Source organism: Silene latifolia, chromosome X, assembly GCF_048544455.1.
Source record: "Silene latifolia isolate original U9 population chromosome X, ASM4854445v1, whole genome shotgun sequence".
NCBI classification, from domain to species: Eukaryota; Viridiplantae; Streptophyta; class Magnoliopsida; order Caryophyllales; family Caryophyllaceae; genus Silene; species Silene latifolia.
Window position 1 is genome coordinate 314,610,802 of NC_133537.1, and position 12,196 is coordinate 314,622,997.

A 12,196-nucleotide genomic window follows, 5' to 3' on the forward strand; every position below is an offset into this window, starting at 1 on the left:
GGAAGTCCCTTGTACCATTTTGAGCCATCCCATGCAGAGTCGTTGGGAAGACTCGGCACTGCTCCTCATCAGCTGCTCCCATACCGACATGTAAGACTCGAAAGCCTCGGCGTGGTCGGTCGGGTCGCTGTCTCCTTTATATGTGAACGCCGGCAACTTCAACTTGGTTGGCACGGCGGTGTCTAGGACATAATCACCGAGGGGTTTGTTTGACCACGTGTCGGATGACACGCGGCGACCGACTCCTCGCGTTCCTAGTCCGGCTTCTCTCCTCGTAGCGGGAAGGACTTCTTCTCCGGCTCGGGCTTCTTCTCGGCTCTCGAGTCGGGCTTCGCTGGTTCCCGGGGTGTGCCTCGTCGGTGTTGCGGCGGCGATGTCCTCTCCCGAGTACGAGAAGGACTTACGTTTACCACGACCACTTGGGGCTCCTCCGGCGTCTTGGTAGGGTCCGCTTCTCCCGTGCTCCGTTCAAGTTTCTTGGAGTCACGCCGGGCCCTGGCCTCCGGGACCCGGCTTCCGCCGCTCGTGTCGGCGTGCCTATGTGAGCTGGTGTACTCCCACCAGGTCCAGGAGTGTCTTGATTTTGCTACGTCAACCACCGTCCCATGATGGTGACTGGTTGGCGGACGGTGTGTCCGGTATTATCGGCATTCGAATTCGGTTGGACTACTCCGCCGGTGGAGGGTTGTACTACTCCAGAATGATGAAATGTATCATCTTGGTAGAATGTGGCTTCGTCGGTTGCGACTATTTCTTGTTGTTTCGACATCTTAGCTTTTTGGGTGGGTTTTTTGTGTTTTTGTTTTTGTTGTTTGGGAATGAATGTGACTAGCTTCTAGTTTGCTTTCCCACAGACGGCGCCAATTGTTCCGGGTTTAATTCCAGAGCAGGTGTTTGTTACCACTCGTAGCTAGTAGAATGATGTCCTTGCTTGAATCCTCCTTGCGGTCTCCTGAAACGATGAACAAACTGAGGGCTCGGCTTTGGCCGAGCGTACTCACTCCGACGCTCAAGTCAGTAAACTTAGAGAGAAGTTGTTGTAACTTGGCTAAGGGTGTATTGTAGAGAGATAAGCAAGATATTACCAGATGAATAGTGGTTATTAGGTCAATTTATGGATCCTTTCCTCAATGAAGGTTGAGGAGTATTTATAGGCTTTTACCTTTTGTCACGTAGTGGCCAAGTGGCTATCGGTGAAAAGATCGTTATACCCTCGGCCGATGGACTGTGGCGAGGCTCGCCGAGGGTCTTGGATATGAGTACGCGGATTTGTGTCCCGGCTGGCCGGTTGTCCGGCCGAGACCCAGTGACAGCCGATGGGCTTCACCGGCTAGACTGTCTAAGTCGTTGACTTTGCTGTGAATACCCTTGACCTTGCTCAATGTGTTGACTTGGTCAGCGGTGCAGAATATGCCCCATCAATTATATTTTGAAGAAAAGTATTTATTTTGATAGTTTTGAAATGTTTAAAAATAGTTTAAACCGTGTAAAATCTTTTATTTCGAAATAAGGGCGTATCGGGGGGGAAATGACAATTCGTTTGAACGTTGGGTAAACGAATTTGGAAATGGGTCGTATGAATACTCAATTTTATTGTAATCTCGTGTTTAAAGACTTTGGACTTGACGGAATTTGCGTTTGACTTACGGATTTAATTATTATTGAAACGAGTCAAAACCGACTCGTAAAAATCCCGACTAAAAATCCCGCACTTCCTTTTTCCTCCTTTCTTCTCCCTCACGCGGCATCCCCTCCCCCTATTCTTTCTTTTTCTGATTTTGTTCCTATCATCATCATCAACATCTCACAAAGACCAAAAAACACCATTTTATCATTTCAAGCTCAAAATCGACGTAATTTCTTCGTTACTAGTCCGTTTTTCGCATAATTTACCTTTCCGGAATCCCCTCGTCGCGATCTACAACTTGGTATAATTTAATTTCAGTTTTCATTAAGTTGTTTTAAGACCAAATTTCGGTATTTTCGGTGTTGGTGCTTATTTATTGTGTTTTAATTGTTTATTTAGGTAAAGGATTGGAAGACGAGTTTGGGGACTCGTATATTATTGAAGATAGCGGATAGTTGCTAGTTAAGGTTTGGGTTTGAGGTGCTAATTGCTCTTTTTCTAGTTTAAGGTAACATATTTCGAGTTACTCGACGAAAGATCGTCACATGTTTTTGATTTTTGTATGTTTGGTGATTTTTACTTGAGTAGTAGTTTTCAAATGATAAATTTGTTGTATGCATGTTTAATTTGTGCCTTTTGTTAGTTTAAATTATTAAAGTTGAATTGGGGACGATTAATTAATTTTCAGACGGTCTCTTACTAAACAAAAATGGAAAAATAAGGTGGTGTAGGGGAGACGGCAAAGAGGCCGCGTGGCAGGCCCGAGGCAGGCCCACGGCTGCCCGGGTTGGTCCGTGCTTGTTTTGCGGTTTTTCGTACAATATTGGTCATTTCGGGTTAATTAAGGTTAGAATAGTATAAGTAACAAATGGGTAGTATTTTGATAGTAACAAAAATTATGTTATTGGTAAAATTGTGCTTATATTAATAGTTATCACATGTTAGGGTAGTTTACAAAAGGAAATTGTAATTAATAGGCTCAAAATGAATTTTATAGCTATAATTGTAATGTTTTGTTGATTGTGCCGAAAACTGAGCCTTAGTCCCTTTGACTGATGCGATGTCAGTTAATTGAGTGATTGGTCAGCCGCAATTTGACCTGCATCGCCGCAGGTCGGGGTTGCGGGTAAAAATTCGGTTGAATGAATTAGATAATCGGCCTTTTTCTTGTTTTAGGCCATTTATCAAGCTTTAGTTCACATGTATAGCTTATTGAATTTAATAGTGTCTTGTATTGTAGAAATGGCCCTAGATTCCCTAAAGCCTTTAATATGGTTACTATTGTTAGAATTAGAAATTAGTATTGAATACTTATTGAGGATTCTGTTGGGATTGTATGCTGTAAATAGACATTTATATAGCCTTTCACATGATAGAATGTTAGCATTTAGGTTGGTAAGTGGGACTTTTTGCCCTCTTATGGTTAAGTGGGTGTCTTAATTGACTTGTGTGTTGAGTCGTGTGTGGTGTGGGCTAAAGTATTCAAGCTGGGACTAGCTGAGACTAGGTCCTAGGTGAGTATTTCGGCCTTCATCATAGATAGGTCTTTATAGTCTCTGACGAGTATATGTTCACTGCTTGATAGCCTTTGTGTTCCTGACTAGTGGATTTATATCCAAGTTGGGGCATGACCTCGGTACTAATTTTGATAGTATGGGGTCGCTTAAGTACTAGCCAACCCTTCGGTGGTGTCCTTAGGGTACTCACTTCACTTTGTTTTAAAAAAGGTTGTGGGTCTTGGGTGCGGTGGTGTGTATCCGCATGTCTAGGTCCTCGCAGATTTTAGGCTAGGGTTGTGTTGTCTCTTGGCCATGTTTTCTTAATAGTAATCCGAGCCAAGATACCGGTTCGATTACCTTCCCTACCTCGTGGTATAGACTCGAGTTACAAAGTGACTATTGACGGTACTAAGAACTTATGCCTGTCTTTGATATATTGCCCTTTCTTGTTTGATGATTCTATGAATCATAGAAGGTGAGATGCAAGCCGGCTATGGTTGATAGAGTTTGGATTACAATTTGTTAAATGTTTCACATGTTAGTTTAGTTTGGTCAGTTTAGGGCTCATATGTTAGAATAATTGATAATTGAATTCTTTATCATCTTGTTTACATGTTTTATTACATGTTACATAAATTTTGACGATTCGTGGCTGGGAGGACTCGAAGTTACTCCCCACTGAATTGTGGCTTTCGTGTTTGTATAAAATGCGATTGACAGGTTGTTGATGCTTTGTTGGGGGTCACAGACGAGCTAGTGAGCAAGGAACCTTGGACCTAGTTTTGGCTATTCTATTAGTAAACCTTTTACACTTTTAGTTTGTATATTATTTGAAGGGACATATGTCTCCCTTTTCTATTTTTGGTTTGTATCCTTATATTTTCCGCGTCTTTAGTTATGTATGTAAATTAGTTTATCAGCTGTTGCAGGGTTTTTGACACTCTTCTTGAGTTGGATTGGTTGTGAATGGTTTAAGTTAGAAATTTTTTTGAAATTGCAGGTTTTTGGACTAGTTGAACCATTTACAAACATATCCTACCAGTTTTTCTGTAGAATTTACGTATTTATTTAAGGCTAGATTTAAGGGTGTCACATATTTTTTAATTGTAAATCAACAACTAAATGAAGATAGAAGACCAACTTTATTAAGAGGTACTATAATCTATGGCTCTGTTTGGTAAATGACATATTGGCCAAATTTCAGCATGTTGGAGAGGTTTAGCATGTTTGACTTACGAATATGCTATTTAGAGCGTTTGGTTAATGGCATATTGAAATAGCATATTGGGGTCCAATATGCTGCTCCTATTAGCATATTAGGTTAGCGGATTAGAATGAAAAAATATTGTCATATTTACCCCCTTAAAAAATACTAACCTTCCTTTTATATATTTAATAAATAATTTATTCATATCCTTTTTTGTCATTTTACAAGAATCTAAACAATCTGCTGATCTAAAACTGTCAATTACCAAACACCTCTAAAACAAATCTGCTAGTCAAACCCGCTAAATCATTATGCTAGTCAAATCTGCTTTCTAAATCTGCTTCTGCTAATATTAATCCGCTGTTTACCAAACAAGACCTATATATGACAAATAAGAAGACAAAAGGAAAGAGTAACTATTACGCCAAGTTAGCATAATATGTAGTAGAACACTATGGTCTTCGACACTCTTCTAACACTATGGTCTAAATAAATCTTTGTGTGAGTATAATATGGTCTTTGATAGATGGATTCTTCTATGGAAAAAATATAAATTGCCAAAATAAAAAAGATTGATTTTATCAGTGTTTTTCTTTTTTTTTGCAAGTATAATAAATATCACATATAATATGATTGGCAAGTATAATCTTGGGCGAATATAATAATGATTCAATCATCAATAATTGCCATATATGTTAGATGTTGAATGTGTAAATGCGGTGAAAACGTTTTATTTTTTATGTTAATTAATTAGGCGGGAAAAGCTAATGTGAGATTGATTGTGGAACTGCCACGTGTTTAGTAGTTTCTCTATTATAATTTTATATAGATATATAGATATAGATGTGTAATGAGGTTGAACACTATAAATAGAAGAAAAATGAGATGACATCACCGGGTGGTAGTTAAATTGGGCGCCACCGGAGATATTATAGTAAGTTATATAGCTATTTTCATTTCCCACCTACAAGATTTAAATTTCAAACTAATTTGTAGAAAAGGGTAGTTTAGGTACTTAAAACTACAACTAATTATAGTTAATAGTAAATAAATCTATGACCCTTATCTATAACCCTTATAAATGTGTGAAAACTTCTTCCAATAAGCACAGTAGATCAGCGTTTTGTGTGCTTCTCACGTGATGAACAGCAACACCACTGATCTCTACTTTGTTTAATTTCTTTCTGACTCTTCATCTTTCTTTCTTTCTTTCTCTGTTCTCCTCTTTTCTCCTTCCTCTTTCTATACTTTTTTCTTCTTTGAGCTTATCGAAACGCCATTAATCATTGATAATTATGATCCTGCCTTTTCCTTCTTTCTTTTTTTAGATTGTTTACTCCTATTTCTACTTTCTTTATTCGGTCTTGGGGTTCCTCGCTATCAACTTCTCCTTCTTGCTTGCTTATTCTTTCAATCGCTCCATTATACTCTTTATTGATCTCCTTTCTGTTTTCTGAGGACGATGATGATTCTGATGATGGTGGCGGAAAATAACCGGGTATTTTGGTATTCCATTTCTCACTATTGTGCTGTGTTGGGTCGAATTAGGGTTTTGCTTTACTTTGATTTATCACTATTGTGCTTTAATACTACTGATTTTATTGGCGGGTTTTGATTGGGTTTATGAATTTCCATTGGCGTCTTTCTTCTTTTCGTTCTTAATCATTTTCAGCTTGTTTCTTGGGTTTTTTGGGTTTACTATTTCAATTTTTTGTATTCTGGGTTTTTCCTTCATACTTGCTAATGAGTTCGGTTGCTCCTTGTTTGGGTCTGCGATGCTAATAGTTGCAACTGATTGACACTTTCTTGTGAGAGGAACAAATTTGAATATGGAGAGATTATATGAATGTTTGTTCATCGGATGGCGCCGGTGCTCTCTTCATGAAGGTCTGTTTCTCTTGTCACTGATCAATTTAATTGAGCATATCGTGTATTCATTTCTTTAGTGGCGCTCGGGCATGGATATTTAGCATAATAATTATGTTTCAAACAGCGTACATAAATTAATACAAGATTCAAACATAGTATACATATCTAGAATAGCATACAGATGTAGATAATACATTAACTTTATACTAAGTCGCGTCCTTAAGGATGCATTTTTTCATTAAGACTTAATGCTAAGAGCATGATTTAGAGGTGGGGTAGGCTATGTTATTTTGCTGATGGAGCGGATGGGCAGGCTGCTCTTAAAACACAATACGACGTTGGCATTCTACGGATTGCATGTTCCTCTAAACTTGCCTTGGGCTCTTACCAAATTAGGCGGTTACAGCTATCATCTGATGAAGATGGCGACTCTGCTTCTTGGCATCTTTGCTCCCTCATACTCTCTGCAAACTGTTCTTCAATATGGCTACTGAAAATCTCAATGATGTCAATACTACCGTGATCGTCTGCTTGAGGGACTACAAAACGGCCTCTGTTTGCACAGATGTCAAAAATTACATTCCATGTTAGAACTAATTCCAACCTTCTGAAAAACAACACTACTTCGTCCTTGAGCTGGTCTAAGAGAGCCCGTTTTGCACGGACAGTTGCTGGAGTAAATGAGATAAACCAACAAGTGAAAAAAACAAATTAGATTACACAAACAAGGGATTTTTACATCATAGTGTACGATAATGTAAAATAAGGTTATCGTAAAGAAACATATCTAACAATACCATCAGAGACAATAGTGTCCACAACAGGTGGTGTGATCTGACTGGTGTCCTCTACCATTAAAAGGCTAAGCTTCTGCATGTTAGCTTCTGGCTGGGTTAGCAGTCTCCATATTGCTTCTGTTGTCAATACTATGTTTAGTCGTTTGTATAGTTTAGGTGCATCTGCAACTATTGCATCAATTCTCATTTGTATGTTCTGGACTACAACATCGTTTGTGGACATTTTGACCAGGAATTGTGTTTATAGTTATTACAGGTTGTGGCACAGAGAAGAGAAAGAAGATGAGAGATATAAGGTGTGTTGATATCTAACCACTACTACAAAACTTGTGATGCACATCGGACTTTTCGCTATATGGACATCGGATACACAACCGATGTAGAGTTTGGTCATGTCCATTGTGGATTAATGGACATCGAATTTTAAACCGATGTCCATTAAAATTTGCACATCGGATTTTTAAGAAAACCGATGTCTATTTGATCAATGGACATCGGATTTTTAGGAAAACCGATGTCTATTTGGTCAATGGACATCAATTTTTTTGCAAAAATCCGATGTCTATAATTATTATTTTTTATAAAAAAAAAAATATTACGCTGTTGCCCATATTAGTCGTACACATGATGACAATGCAAAATGATTCCATAATCAACAAAAAATATCTGTATACAATCAATCGGTTATCCAAAGCCAATTACAAAAAAAATTCATCTACATAATGTGTCAAATTTACTTAGACGACTAACCTATACAAAAATATAAACCGATATGTAAACTGACTAATCGTTAAAAAAAAAAGGCCGAAGAGACCAGACTACTTGGCAGCCTCAGATTTGCTCATCTCCCATTGGGCATATTACCAAGAGAATCTGGTTCAACACAACAAAGTTAACGAGAAAACAAAATATCAACATAGAAGATCCTATATAACTAATGAGACACATACATTACTGTATTTTAAGTATCACAACTACTAGCAATACACTCACCTGAATGTAATGAGCTTGGAACATTTCCTATATGGCCGCTTCAACTTCTGCCATACCGACAAGGGTTGACAAGGGTTTTTCCTGAAGGTTCATAAACATATGCATTTTTCCAAAAATTAGCTCCAGCACCAGTAAAAACAGGAGGAATTAAATATGCCACTGTCATTCCAAATCATTCTTATGCTGAATAGATTTTAATCTACCTAGGACTCTAGGAGTAATCCTCCTCAGTGTTCATCTTGCATTGGGGACATGACTCGCTGAATCTGATTTGACACACGGAAGAGGATATGACATACAAGCGAACTTGCATAAATAAACAAATCATCAATGAGAAGACATAAGCAAGTTCATACAACAATCAATCATAGGATGACCATCTTATACAATGTGTTCTTGCAATAACACACAACTAGACTTGACTAACCTAAGAGAGGACAATTAAGCTGTTGAAAGTAAATAAATGAACAGAGACTTAAAATCACATGATAGATATGCATCAACATTAGAGTACACAACCAAATATAAGGTTAACTGATTAGAGAGTTGAGTGCATTTAATCAAAAGATGCGTCATCAAATATTATACACGGTTGGAGCCTCCTACAATTAGTAATAAGGTTGAACATGAATAAACAAAAAAATGCTCAATAACTGATTTGAAGCACATCATATAGCCAAAAAACGAGCCGGAAAGCCAGATACTTGTCACCAGGACAAGTTTAAGAACAATTTTAACTTCTCAAGATTAACTACCTGCATCTACTTGGACTTGCATCTACTTGGACTGCAAAAGATACTCTAAATTAAATCCTAATTTTTACCCAACCCTAAATCAAATCAAACAAATATTGTAAAACATACGAATAAGAGTAAGAACTTTCTACCTAGAACTGGTCGTGGACATGGGATTGATAACCTGGAAACTAAGCGTCTGTCAGGAATTCTTCTGTGGAATCTGGCCTGCACAAATTATTTCAACTTAAGATTAGACCCACGCTAAGTTTTACGTATCAGGTATCATATAGAGGAGATAACATCCTACTAGTGGCAATAACATAACCTTGACAGAAGCTGAAAGAAGGCACTTGATGACACTAAACTAATTAAAATTCGAAAAACCATTACGAAAGTGAAACACTAAGCTAAAGCTATTCTGCTGCAAACAAATTACAAATTAAGTTATCTACTTCTAGTCCCAGACACTAGTGCAAGATGTTCAATCCAACAATTAACAGTCCAGAAGCCTGTGCTTCATTAAGAATGCCAAGATTTTGGTCTTAGACTATTGATAACACCTCAGATTGTCATTTATATACGAAAAAGCTACAACAAACTCTGTACCATTCTTATATTAGTAGTCATCTTTGTCAGCTTATCATGCCTAGCAAATGATAATAGCACAACCAGGTCATGGCACAAAAAGAAGGCAGAAGCAATCACATAACTATAATTACCTGTTTTCCATCTTGACAAAAAGTGGTAGACTGTTCTATATATGCAGCTGTAACTGTTGGAACAAATATATTTTTCAGAATATTCAAACACTACAGTAGGATCAAAGCCAAGTGTTAAACACTCAATTGCTTCCAACTTGGCAGCTATACGAGCATCACAACCATCCACGACATTGTTGAGATACAGTAATGGCGTATTGCCAATCAACTGTGCAAAAAGTATACGAACATATTAAAAAAAAACTTGCACTTGCATACATTAATCCATTGAAAAATAAAAGAGATAAGGTTGCTTACTTCAGTTACGTCTTAGCAATAAAAGCCTTCTTCTCCACCATTTTGAATGATACTGAACCAAGTCAACAATATTGTTCCGACTTTAGTTTAAGTGATTAAATTCCAGTAACCAAATGACACCCAATAAAATTCGAAGTTAGGTTGAAAAAGTTATTTACTTTAAATCATTATCCAATATTTAGTCAAGGTTAAAGCACATAATCAATTTGTTGTTTGTCATAGTGTCAATTGCAAAAGCAATGAGTTCTGAATTTTAATTTGATTGTAAATTCAGTATCCAATTTTCCATAAATCTCATGTACAACTTTGATTAAAACAGTGGAATAATCAAGCAAAGGAAACAATTGAAAAAAAGTAAATGGACCAATAGTTGGCGATATAATAAGGTTTACTCCAACTCCAAACCCAAATTCATCAAAATTAGGGTTTCACTTTCCCCTAAAATTCAGCAATTTCATTAAATCACAATCAAATAATAAAGCACAAGATAACATTAATGTAGTAATAAATCAAATCAGTAACTAAGATCAACAAAGTAATTGAAAAAATGAGATGGAGAAGAAAGGAACCTAGTGGAAATCGAGAGACACAATTTTATTTGCGACTAAACGACGATGGCGACTTTATGTCTGGCGACGTTACATAGTGTGCAGTTAGCGGCGTTCGAATGGTGGATTATGGTGGACGCCAAACGTGAGGAGTAATGGAGGTTTGAGGAGTAGTGATACAGTGATAGTGAGACGGTTGAGAGGAGTTAGGTGAATGAAAATATGTGAGTAATGTGACGGGTAGTTTTAAACCTATTTTGGGCGAGTTTAATGGACATCAGATTTTAGAATAGCCGATGTTTATTAAACGTGAATTTTAATAGACATCAGTTATTTAAAAAATGGATGTATATTGAATTGTATAGACATCGGTGTTTTTTAAAACTCTGATGTCTATTGTTTAGACATCAGTTTTTTAAAACCTCTGATGTCTATTTAGTGATCTCCATAGCGGTTTTTGTAGTAGTGAACTCTTATAGAAGCTTATATATAGAAGAGTAAGATTGCATAATTGAAGAGTAACTGGTATAAAAACCAAAATCTATGGACTAAACTGGTGCCACCTCTTACCACTTATGAAAGTCTCTGACTAATTCATTTATTCGTTAGAATCTCTAGCAACTGTTGCTGAACAAAGTGAAAAAGGCTATATCACATTTACCTTATTTTGTATTTTATGAACAAACAATGCATTTCCTAAAGCTGGCAGCAAGTTTACAGTATAGAATGACCCCATTTGTTCAATTATTTCTCCTAATAGTAGTTATCTTCATTGTTATTAGTTGTTTCTTAACACTGCCATAATAATTGCTCAAAATAGGTAGGATTATATGGCAACATAGGCAACCAGGACGATGCTATTGTATCAGGGTTGGAATACCCCTTTGCTGCTTTGTCTTTATGCATAACATTGAAATGGATTTGAAGAGTTTAACAGACACACTAATAACAACACGATACTTGATTACCAAGCCTCTCTTGTGTTCTGGGGATTTATTGGAAATGTTCTTATAATTTGGCTATATTTGTGCCCACTCTAAATCATATTGAACCTTCAACTGACGTTTGAAAATAGGGGGTATGATTCATTTGATTCCAATTCCCATAGAAGATCAGGTACAATGTATGTAACAAGTTCTCAGAGTGATGCTTTCCTGGTTAGCTCTAAAGCATCTGGTGTTTGTGACAATTCCTCTACGTGATATGTTGATTATACCTTGTGGACCATCAAGTATAATGTATTTTAAGCATGTAGTCGAACTATGTATTCTTTCGTCATGTATCTTGCTGCATATGAATACAAGTTTGTTTAATTATGCGAACTTATAATTTCGGGATCACTGACTTTATCTATTGTTGTATCCTTTAATAATTGTTTTGATAGCAGGTGTTTTAAACTCATTAACTACATCGGTATTTACTTCACAATTCTACAACAACGATTCTGGTACTTCTGTTAATAGTTATGTTCATTAGTTTAAACTTAATTCCTTAATCTAACTAGCAACTATGTCTAACTAATCTAACCTATTAAGGTGCCTTTGTAAAACCGGCACTGATTATTTCCTTGCATTGGTACAAATTTTAACAAACCAACTGTGTTTAGACAACGGACAACAAAAAAAGTCACGTTAAAAAACGAGCGGATTTGTTTGTGGGTATAAGGAAGATCGTCAAAGTTTGATATCGTACTATAGTCTAACTCCTTAAAAATAATCAGAAATTACAATTGCAAGGACAATTTGTACTTCCCTTTTTTCCATTATTACTTTACTTACTTTGGACATTATGTTAGACAAAATCTTTTCTTCCCATACATCAAAGATTACTCCATGCTCCTAATAGTACAACATCCTATAGGAGACTATTCATCTTAGAAAATACAACAAATCTACAAAATATA

At 36.9% G+C, this 12,196-nt stretch overlaps 3 long non-coding RNA genes across 3 annotated transcripts; 2 read left to right on the top strand and 1 right to left on the bottom strand.

Moving 5' to 3' along the window:
• The first annotated feature begins 1,600 nt into the window (after nucleotides 1-1,600).
• On the top strand, nucleotides 1,601-4,139 carry LOC141621963 (uncharacterized). Its single transcript, XR_012532804.1, has 3 exons — nucleotides 1,601-1,928; nucleotides 2,027-2,135; nucleotides 3,847-4,139. It is a non-coding gene; the product is annotated as an uncharacterized LOC141621963 (long non-coding RNA).
• A 1,311-nt stretch (nucleotides 4,140-5,450) lies between these two features.
• LOC141621964 (uncharacterized) lies at nucleotides 5,451-11,616 on the top strand. The gene is made up of 3 exons (XR_012532805.1): nucleotides 5,451-6,220; nucleotides 7,247-7,295; nucleotides 11,114-11,616. It is a non-coding gene; the product is annotated as an uncharacterized LOC141621964 (long non-coding RNA).
• Nucleotides 7,627-10,559, bottom strand: LOC141617621 (uncharacterized). The gene is made up of 6 exons (XR_012531154.1): nucleotides 10,315-10,559; nucleotides 9,746-9,797; nucleotides 9,449-9,656; nucleotides 8,879-8,954; nucleotides 7,993-8,073; nucleotides 7,627-7,872 (listed from the first exon to the last, which is right to left on the bottom strand). It is a non-coding gene; the product is annotated as an uncharacterized LOC141617621 (long non-coding RNA).
• Nucleotides 11,617-12,196: the final 580 nt, after the last annotated feature.